We start from the raw sequence: 10788 nt of genomic DNA on the forward strand, positions 1-10788 counted from the left end.
ATTACCGCCAGTGCACCACCACGCCCTACCCTGCCCATCCGCCCGCCGCCAAGCAGAAAGATTGACACCAGGGACGATCTGCCCTATCGCCATCACCAGAGATTACCGCCAGTGCACCACCACGCCCTACCCTGCCCATCCGCCCGCCGCCACAAATTGGGAAGCTGAACAAATTAATTGAGTAAGTTAATAAATCTAGAAAAAATTAAATTCAATTCACACCCTTCGACCAGATCCGAAAACCCTCCCCCAACAATATACGACCCTGGGACCCGAGGACCAAAAAGAGGCCTTCCGTGCCCACCCCGGAACGTCCATACCAGGCGTTGGGGCTTAAGCAGGTTCCCTTCAGGAACTGCATCGTCCATCCTCGGGGGCTGAGAGCAGCCGCGATCCCGTAAACGGTAACATTAGGCGCCCAACTAAAATTTTGGAAAGTTTCCTAGGAGAAGGAAAGTTATTCCTGGAATATTTTTTCTTTCAAGTTGTGGGGGAGTTTTCGTGAAAATTGCATTTTCTCTCAAATTAAAAAAATCGCAGTGGTTGGTTATTCGCACTGTAATGGTTCTTGATATAGCTGGTGCAAGTAAATTTAGTGATTTCACCAATGCGGGTGTGTACACCGACACGTGGTTTTCGATCAAGATAGTTAGTTGTCCGATGAAACCGGAGCGAGAGCCATCGATAGGTTCAAGTTGAATTGCTAGTTCCCACACAGAATTCCATGTGCTTTTGAGGAATATCGCGAAACATTGGAATTTCGGATAAGTCAGCGTTTAGTAGGTTAGGGTACCCACTGCAAAACCATCACCCATTAGAACATTTATTCACACCTAGCAACTTACGTGACAGACGGTTAAAACTATTCTTCACATAATGCCTAGATTTTCCGGTCCTAATTTCGGTGCCTTATATCGCACAATGTGCGTGGACCATTTGGCTCCCGTCGAGCTAGACTATGAGCTTCGTCTCCGTGACATCGTAATACTCGATGACGAATCGTGTTGTAAGCGCCAGCGTAGATTGAATCAGATCCTACGGGAAGAAAGAGCAGGTCATGAGTGTCTCATTGGTTATGATCAAGACCCAGAAATGGACCTTGATAACTGTAAAACTATGTACAGCGAAATTAATGGAATTTTAGCGTCGAGGGGAAAGAATTACAGTCATTGTAAAGCACGGTTGTTGCATTTAGGCCATCGTCTATTAATAATAAAAAAACCACAGCAACGAAGAATTGCAATTAATATGCCAGGAGGAATACAAAAAAGTCGCACTATTGTTTTCTGAACATTTCTGGAAAGAGACCAGCCTTCTCACCGATGAAGATTTATCTTCGAGCAGCAGTGAATCCCCAGCAGGGGCAGCTGCTCTGAGAAATAAAACATTGCCCGCAAAAACCGGGACAATACCTAAGACAGTGAAACCCAAATACGTCACGATAGACGATTTTACTTCGGCGATGAAGGAAATCGGAAATTTGTTTAAAGATTTATCTTCTGAATTTAAAAGTTTAAAGGAAGACCTGCGTAAACCCGCTCGCTCCTCCTCTCCCTTGTTGAAAGATATGGAAATATCGGACATATTCCAAGCTCCTCCTTCGCCAGCTTTAGTCAGTCACGAAACCCTTCACCCCGAAGACAAAGTCCATACCGCGAATGGCCAACTACATTTCAGATCAAATCCGATATGTGAAGTGACCATGGCCGTAAGTCAAAGTATTCCCTTTCCACCACAGACAACCGGAAAATACCACGATACGGTGGCTGATCAGACGTTTTCCGCTACACCGAAAACCACTCCATTCGAGAGCACTAGATTTTCATCCAATTACACGTTTTCTAAACCACCGCTGTTGTACCAAGAAATTGGCGCTTCCAACCCTTCAGGTCAGTATCCCATGTGGGCTGATCCAAATAGATATTCAAAACCTATCACCTGGTCAGGCCCCACAGTATCGTTCACTAACCCTCTTAACGTTACCCCGATGGTTTCCTCCTACGCCCCACAAATTTTACCTCCCGTGATTCCTCCCCCGGTAAACCAGCAGCGTTATGAAACGCACTCTCGCAAAGTCATACCAGTCTCGCAATGGAAAATACAAAAGTACAAAGCCGACGATCAAGGACTTGCAATGAACGAATTTCTAGAAAAAGTAACTCAAATGGCTATATCGGAGCATGTCTCCGAAGTCGAATTATTTGACTCAGCCATTCATTTATTCGACGGTTCCGCTTTAAATTGGTATACGGCCATGCGAAGCCAAAACCGCCTATATAATTGGAACCACTTAGTATCAGAACTCAGAGCTGCGTTTCGCCATCCCGATTTAGACGCTGTGTTGCGGGTTAAAATCTATCAAAACCGTCAACAGCGAGCCGAAAGTTTCCAACAATATTATCTCCAAATGGAGAAGCTGTTTCGAAGTATGTCACAACCTATGGCTGAAAGTGATAAGCTCGAAGTTCTGAAGATGAATCTCAGGTACGACTACCGAAAACTTTTAGTAGGTAAGCGAATAACCACGCTCACACAGCTAGTGTCTTTAGGATATGACCTTGATGCAGCAGACTCTTCGGCTTTCGCTAGAGTTTTCGGCAGTCCAAAAAAAGAAACCTGTGCAATTGCTAATCAAAAGAGCGATTTCCCACAGAATACTAGAACTTTCCATAATCGAAATCAACCTGCAGATCAGAAAGGTAATCCGAACTATAAAGGTCGCCCTAATAATTCGAATCAGACCATTCAGAATCGACCCACAAAAGTGGAACAAAAGGAGCCTTCCCCTGGTCCCTCTAAATCTAAACCTAGTGAATCGACTACGAAAAATAATTCAGGTAATGCAGATGCTTTCGCGAAGCTGGTTAGAAATTACCATCCACCGCGTAATGGCGAATGTTACAATTGTCTAGAGTTTCACAAACCCTCGGAATGTACATTACCGAGAAGACTATTTTGCGAAGTATGTGCCTTCCCCGGAGTCGCCTCCCCGAGTTGTCCGTACTGTAAAAAAAACTCCCCGAGGGAATTCTAAAGTCGCAGGATTCTCCTCTAGCGCCTCTTAAGGAATCATTTTCATTGTTACTTTCGGAGCTTGGCGAACATTATTTGCCAAGATCGTATGAAAATGAAAATGAAACCACTTTTACCCAAGTTAGTAAAATTACGCTAACTTCTCCCGACGGTAATGATGACCGTCCTCATGTCCAAGTCAAAATTTTCGACATTCCACTTAGTGCACTTCTCGATAGTGGAAGTCACCGGACAATGTTCAATTACAATGTATTTAAACAATTACGCAACGTTCGACTAAGGCCTCCGGCCGAGCCAATACAGCTCGTGACGGCCAGTGGTGCCAACTTGGAGATCGCCGGCGAGGTTCTGGTACCATACTCGTTTCAAGGTAAAACCAGGGTCATTCCCACCCTATATGTACCCAATCTGACGAACGACTGTATATGTGGAATGGACTTTTGGCGAGTTTATAAAATACTGCCGACGGTAGCCTCGTGTTCGATCGCCACAGTAAAACCTAGTACGATTATGAACGATGACACGCCAGTTACTCTATCAGAGCCACAAAAACAAATACTGGAACAGGTTAAGCAGACGTTTAAAGTGGCCACACCTGATAAATTAGATACCACTCCACTAATCGAGCATGAAATCCTCATAAAATATGATTGCAAATCAGATAAACCGGTTCGTCAATACCCATACCCCATTGCTCCAAAAGTCCAGGCGGGTCTTTTCGCCGAAATAGATCGCCTTCTATCCCGTGGGATTATAGAAGAATCTAACTCAGATTGGTCCTTAAACATTGTCCCAGTTCGCAAATCTTCGGGAGATATTAGGCTGTGCCTCGATGCTCGCAAACTCAATGCACGGACGGTTCGGGATGGCTACCCTCTTCCACACCCTGGACGCATACTCGGTAGGTTACCACGAGCCCGCTTTCTAAGCACGATCGACCTCACGGAAGCATTTTTGCAAATCCCCCTGGCTCAAACCTCGCGAAAATACTGTGCGTTCAGTGTGCAAGGAAAGGGTATGTTTCAATTCACCCGTCTTCCCTTCGGTCTCATCAACAGCCCAGCAACTCTGGCCAGGTTGATGAATCGAGTTCTGGGACAGGGTGTTTTGGAACCAAACGTCTTTGTGTACTTGGACGATATTGTCATAGTCACAGAGACGTTTGAAGAACACGTTCGTCTGCTCAAAGAGGTCGCGAGACGTCTACGAGAGGCCAACTTATCCATCAAATTGGAGAAGTCACATTTCTGTCTTTCAGAAATACCATTTTTAGGTTACATTCTGTCTTTTCGCGGATTGCACACCAACCCGGAAAAGATCAGACCTATTGTGGAGTATGAGCCGCCCACAACTGTCACAAAGTTACGCCGTTTCATGGGTATGGCCAACTACTATCGGAGATTTATTTCTGATTTTAGCAGTATCACCGCCCCCCTTTCAGAGCTTTTGAAAACCCAATCAAAAACTTTGAAATGGACTCTAGCTGCGGAAGAATCATTCCAAGCAATTAAATCCAGGCTCATTACTGCTCCCATTTTAAATTCGCCTAATTTTGATTTCGAGTTCATTATTCACACCGATGCCAGCGACCATGCAATTGCAGGAGTCCTAACTCAGAAAATTGATGGCCGCGAGCAGGTAATAGAATACTACTCAAAAAAATTAACTACACCCGAACGTAACTATCACGCCACCGAGAAAGAAGGTTTAGCTGCCCTTCTTTCGATCGAACACTTTCGTGGTTACGTGGAAGGTAGCCACTTTACGCTGGTAACCGATTCGTCCGCGTTAACCTTCGTGATGCGAACGAAGTGGAAAACCTCATCCCGATTAAGTCGTTGGAGTTTAACGCTCCAGCAATATGACTTAACCTTGCAGCATCGACGGGGGAAGGACAATGTGGTTCCGGACGCGCTTTCCCGAAGTGTGGCAACCATAGATGCAAAAACGGAGTCTGCTTGGTACAATGACCTGATAAAAAAGATTGAAGATACACCGGAAGATTATCCCGACTTTCGAATTATAGATAATCGTTTAATGAAATTCGTCTTTTCAAACGATCCTACGGACCCCCGGTTCGATTGGAAAACGGTTCCGAGTCCAGAAGCCCGTAAACTAATCATTTCCTCTGCACATGATGATTCCATGCACATTGGCACTGATAAAACCATCGCAAAGGTGCGCCAACAATATTTCTGGCCTAAAATGACTAGCGAAATACGGTCCTATGTGCAGAAATGTCAGGTGTGCAAAGAAATTAAACCAGCAAACATACCAACCACCCCCTTGATGGGTGATATGCGAGTGGCTAGCCAACCGTGGCAAATCATTGCGCTCGATTATATCGGGCCATTACCAAGAACCAGATCTGGAAAACAGTATGTCTTGGTAATTATGGACTTATTCAGTAAATGGACACAGCTGCATGCATTCCCTGCTATATCGGTTGGATCCCTTAAGACAGTACTGCGAGATCAATGGTTCTTCAGAAACTCTGTTCCATCCATTCTTCTCACTGATAATGCTAGCACATTCCTATCCAAAGACTTCGGCACATTACTGGAAATGTATGGAGTAAAGCATTGGCTCACATCCAGATATCACTCGCAGGCTAATCCCGTCGAGCGCGTGAATCGATCAATAAACACGGCTATCAGATCGTACGCTAGAAACGATCAACGGTCCTGGGACACACGACTGTCCGAAATAGAACTGGTGATCAACTCCACCGTTCACAGTTCTACCGGTTTCAGCCCGTTTTTCGTTACCCGTTGCGAAGAAGTAGTCTTAAAAGGTACGGACTACAATCTTATTCAGGATGAAGACGAAATGTCAATCGAGTCACGGGTAGCCCGCATAAAAGAGAACTCGCCTAAAATTTTCGAAATTGTGACTAACAACCTAATTAAAGCACATAAAACATCCACCCATAATTATAATCTGCGCCACCGCCGTGCAGCCAAACAGTTTGAGGTGGGCGAGACTGTCTACAAGCGCAATACCAGGTTGTCAAACGCGAATGATCATTATAACGCTAAATTAGGTCCCCAATATGTACCTTGCACAGTGATCGCCCGACACGGTTCATCCTCATATGAACTGACTGATTCGGCTGGCCGAAACTTAGGCATATGGCCTGACAATCTATTAAAGCCTGCATAGTTTGCGTTCCCAGTCTCTGGAGGCTGAAGCTAAAAAAAAAAAATTAAAGATAAGACAATAGACTCATGATCGTTGCTCACATAAAACTATAGCTATCGGGAAACTCACCGTCAGATCTGATCCTCAGCTGCCAGGTCCTGTAAGCACAACCGCGGAGTGTGGGATAGGGTAGATATGTTGGAAAGTGTAATAGACACGTGCAGGTCTCATAGTAGATGCGTTAACTTGTGAGGAACAAAACCGCGTTACCGTGATATCACTTAGTCAATCAAGCTCACGCGGACTCGCATCCATAATGACCAAATGGTAATTTGGAACTATTCTCGGTTAAAACTCCGATCTAAATCGATTGATTCGCGAATCAAAATTTGACCCGATGGAAGAAAACATCGCAAACCCGAATAAAGGGGAAATAATACGGTTGTACTACCAATAGAACAAATCTTAGTTGCTTTGCTGTAGGCGAACTACCACAACAACGACTTTCGGTTCAGTGTAAGGCTGAATGTATGCGCTTCGTTGGTTGATCGGTCGCTGCCAAACACGAATAGATCACATGTAGGATAGAATAAGAGGAGATTGATTAGGCCCGACAGTCGTCGTATGACTCTTCGCTGTAGTGTTTCTGCCAGTTTACGGCAATTTTACCCGCGACGCGCGCGATTAGGGTGTCGGGCAAGAAAAACCCATGGTGTTTAAGAAGATCGATATTTATTTAATATTAGTGTTCATTATAAGTGTCTCAAGTTTTTGTTATTTCTCATTATAAGCGCATGGAATTATGATTAGATTCGGTGTAAACCCGCTGTTGTTTGAGTTTGTGGTTGTCGTGATGAGTGTTCATAGGAGAATTCACTGTCGACGTCGTTAAACCATTTAATGTTCTTTAATGAGCCAGTTAGAAGAATGGTTGCACCAGTTATATTACAAACCAAGAGTAAGTGTAAATTTAAAAAAAATCGTTCATTTTTTTTCAACCAACCACGGGCGGATTGTAACCGCTCGGTTACAAATAATAAATATTTCTAAGTTAAGATGCAATTTTGTTTAATCTGGTGGAAGGTTTAATACCGATGTAAATAATAATATATAAAAAAAATAAAACCAAACCCTATCAGCCTTGTGGGTACAACTTCAGTGGGCGGAATTTGGGAAATCTGGCAGGAGTCAGCTACGAGGGTGATTGGCTGCATTGGGATGGGTTGGTACAAGAAGGAACAGAAGGAAATTGGAATGAGGAGGTTCGTAGTAGCTGCACGACGGGAAGCCGTTCTCTTGGGTTTCAACCACGGAAGCGAGTGGATCAAAATAAAAGTTATTCAAGTTATTGTTGTTAACCAGAAGTGGTGAAACCGGCTTGCTTAGCCCTGGTCGCCGGTCTGACTGAAGTCGCCGGCTAATTATCAAGGACCAGCGAAGAGTTTGCCTGTCTCGCCCTGATCAGTGCTAGTGCTGATACGGCTAACCGTAAAAGAGATAGCAGGCCGTCGTCGCGGGTTTCATCGACCGTGTGTCGTTAATCGCTCCTCCCGCTAAACGCCAAGGACGACCGCGTGGCTCGAGGGCCCGCCGCAGCAGAAAGATTGACACCAGGGACGATCTGCCCTATCGCCATCACCAGAGATTACCGCCAGTGCACCACCACGCCCTACCCTGCCCATCCGCCCGCCGCCAAGCAGAAAGATTGACACCAGGGACGATCTGCCCTATCGCCATCACCAGAGATTACCGCCAGTGCACCACCACGCCCTACCCTGCCCATCCGCCCGCCGCCACAAATTGGGAAGCTGAACAAATTAATTGAGTAAGTTAATAAATCTAGAAAAAATTAAATTCAATTCACACCCTTCGACCAGATCCGAAAACCCTCCCCCAACAATATACGACCCTGGGACCCGAGGACCAAAAAGAGGCCTTCCGTGCCCACCCCGGAACGTCCATACCAGGCGTTGGGGCTTAAGCAGGTTCCCTTCAGGAACTGCATCGTCCATCCTCGGGGGCTGAGAGCAGCCGCGATCCCGTAAACGGTAACAAATTAAGCTCGACGAGCCTCTCGAAGTTTTCAATCACCAACGGGTTCAGAATGTCGCATTGGATGAGCAATCGATATGAGAGTTCCCAAAATCGATTTTTTGGCGGAAGAACGCCCGTCAGCACTTCGAGATTCATCGTATGGGTCGAGTGCATGCAACCCAAGGCAATGCGCAAGCAACGATACTGGATTCTCTCCAGTTTGATGAAGTGTATGTTTGCAGCGGAGCAGAAACAGAAACACTCGTACTTCATCACCGATTCACCGACAATATCGTTGTTTGGTATAACCTGATCAGGTCTCCTGGATGGGCACCCCACAATGTTCCAGTTATTGTCCTGAGAAAATTGATCATTTGTTGGCATTTCTGTTTCAGATACCTAATGTGATATCCCCAGGTCGAACCAGACCCCGAGATATTTAAATGTGAAGACCTGATTGATCGTTACACTCATTAATAGTAGCTGGAGTTACGCCGGTTCACGCTTCTTAGAAAAAAACCAACTCAGTTTTCTTCATGGAGAGCTCGATACCAAGCTGAAGAGCCCAAGCAGACAAATTGTCCAAGGTATCATTTAATGGTCCTTGCAAGTCGGCAGCTTTGGGCCCTGTAATAGCGTGCATGAATTGGCAAGACAATCGTCAATGTCATTCACGTAAAAATTGTAGAGCAGAGAACTCAGGCATGAGCCCTGGGGGCGACCCATGTAGCTAAATCGCGATGTTGTTAAATCTCCATGCGAAAAGTGCATGTGTTTTTCAGACATGTTTAGCAAAAAGTTATTTAAAATTGATGAAATACCATGCTGGTGCAGCTTCTCTGACAGAATGTTGATAGAAACTGAGTCAAGAGCCCCCTTAATATCCAAGAAGGCTGATGCCATCTACTTTTTGTTAGCATAGGCCATTTGGATTTCTGTAGAAAGCAACGCAAGGCAATCGTTCGTCCCTTTGCCTTTGCGGAAGCCAAATTGTGTATCTGACAGTAAGCCATTTTGCTTCAACCCAATTGTCGAGGCGAAACAAGATAATTTTCTCGAACAACTTCCGAATACAGGACAGCATTGCAATCGGTCGATACGAGTTGCGGTCGAAGGCTGGTTTTCCTGGTTTTTGGATGGCGATGGCCTTCACTTGCCTCCAGTAATGAGGGACAAAGTTACCCTCAAGAAATTTGTTAAATAAGTTCAACAATTATAATTTTTAATGTTTATATGTTTGTGAGTCTGTGCAACTCATTTGTGCTAAACCAGGGAGGACGCTTCAAAATCATTTTCAAAATTTTATTCTGAATCCTTTTCTTCCTAGTAGCACAACAACTTGCCCAGATTGGCACTGCATATAGCATTGCCGGTCTAAATATTTGTGTATAAATTAATAGTTTGTTGTTCTTTAGGCAGAGCCTAGAATTCCTATTTATAAGAGGGTATAAACATTTTATATATTTGTGGCATTTTGTTTGGATTCCTTCAATGTGATCTTTAAAAGTGAGTTTTTTTATCGTAAATCAACCCCAAGTATTTAACTTGATCTGACCACGTTAAATTCAAACCATTAAATTTAATAATATGGTTATTATTTGGTTTAAGAGGAGAAGCTCTTGGTTTATGCGGAACACAATCAATTGTGTTTTTGCCGCATTAGTGGAAATTTTCCATTTTTTCAGGTAATCATTGAAAATATTCAAGTTTCGTTGCACTCGAATGATGTAACCGGTAGTTACAAGTAGTCGCATTGGCTCGGCCAAGTGCCCGATCAGAAATGACCTTTTTTCAATTAACATTGCTTTAGGGTGATTGGGGCTGCCCTCTGGTTGTGAGGATGCCCGAGTTTATTTTCGAACCAAATGAATGAGGTCAACCGGATACACCCGTACACGGAAGGCCCGATTTAGAAAGCAACATGATTCTCGCGATGGGTTATAGAGGGCCTGTCAAAAGAACGTAGCACAGGATATTCTATTACCTTCTAGTTGTCATGATTTTGCTGATTCGTTCTATTTCGTGCAAGACTTCAAGCAAGTTAGCAGTGCGCGACGCGTCTAAAACAAGAGGTACTAAAAAGATGTGAAGTGTGAGATTTAATTAACTTTAATTTTTGTTCTTTTAGTAGATAGTTGTCAGTTGTAAAAGTAATTACAGACTAGTGTATCGTAGCAAGGGTGCAGGGTGGCGAACTAAGCGGTCACTTGCCACGCGGATCGCGCTCAAGTAAACCGAGCGGAAAAAGGTAATTTATCGAGAATACTTTGATTGACCTTCCAATATAGTCTGGAATGTTAAAGCATGGTACTCACAAATACAAATTAAATACGCCAAGGTCCCATACAAAATGGTAATCGTTTTTTGGCTCTTCGAAAACTAGATTTAATGAACCCAATGCATGGATTTTGCTTGACAACTAACAAACACTGAAAAGTAATAAGAAATGGCAACACATTTTGATAAATCCGATCAGAGCATGCCGTTCTTAAGTTTATTTTTTATTGACATTTGTTTATGTTTCTGTACAGCCATCAATTTTCTACGATCGTTCCGGAAGCATATATGTCCGTTAAGAAA

This window comes from Topomyia yanbarensis, chromosome 3 (genome assembly GCF_030247195.1).
Source record: "Topomyia yanbarensis strain Yona2022 chromosome 3, ASM3024719v1, whole genome shotgun sequence".
Taxonomy (NCBI): Eukaryota; Metazoa; Arthropoda; class Insecta; order Diptera; family Culicidae; genus Topomyia; species Topomyia yanbarensis.